The following is a 631-nucleotide window of genomic DNA, read 5'->3' as shown; positions in this document are numbered from 1 at the left end:
TCTGTGTGGAGTGTTGGTGAGCTGCATTGTTGTTGGGGTTGTGGTGTCTCTGATCTTGGCCTTGATCCTGTTGGTTTCCCCACCCAAAGTTTGGGTGGTTCCTCCAACCGGGATTATATGTTTTGGAGTATGGGTCATGGTGCTGCCTAGGTGAATTTCCAATGTAGTTGGCTTGTTCCTGATCACCTTCTGCTCCTTCATTTACTCCTTCTTGAGCTGCTGCTGAGGTGGTGATTGCTGCCACTTGATTCCTCTCCATGTTTTTGGTAAGGTCAGCCAACTGCTTGGTAATAAGCTTGTTTTGAGCTAGCAGTGCATCCACATTGTTTAGCTCCATCACTCCTCTAGTGTTGCCTCTTTCAAATGCATAGAATTAGTCATTCTCTGCTACAGTCTCAATGACATCTATGGCTTCTTCAATTGTCTTCTTCTTGATCAGAGATCCCCCGGATGAGTGGTCTACTGCCTTCTTTGATTCATATGAAAGGCCTTCATAGAAAATGTGCAACTGCACCCATTCATTGAACATATCTGGTGGGCATCTTCTTGTCAGGTCCTTAAACCTCTCCCATGCTTCATATAGAGTCTCACCATCTTGCTGCCTGAAGGTTTGTACCTCAGCTCTCAACCT

General features: G+C 45.6%; 1 non-coding gene across 1 annotated transcript; it reads left to right on the top strand.

The window, feature by feature from the left end:
* Positions 1 to 524: 524 nt before the first annotated feature.
* Positions 525 to 631, top strand: LOC148580687 (small nucleolar RNA R71). Its single transcript, XR_015895529.1, has one exon. It is a non-coding gene; the product is annotated as a small nucleolar RNA R71 (small nucleolar RNA).

This window comes from Arachis ipaensis, chromosome B10 (genome assembly GCF_059453495.1).
Source record: "Arachis ipaensis isolate K30076 ecotype BB chromosome B10, ASM5945349v1, whole genome shotgun sequence".
NCBI lineage: Eukaryota > Viridiplantae > Streptophyta > Magnoliopsida > Fabales > Fabaceae > Arachis > Arachis ipaensis.
The sequence above is the reverse complement of the archived record's forward strand: the minus strand, read 5'-3'. Positions and strand labels throughout refer to the sequence as shown.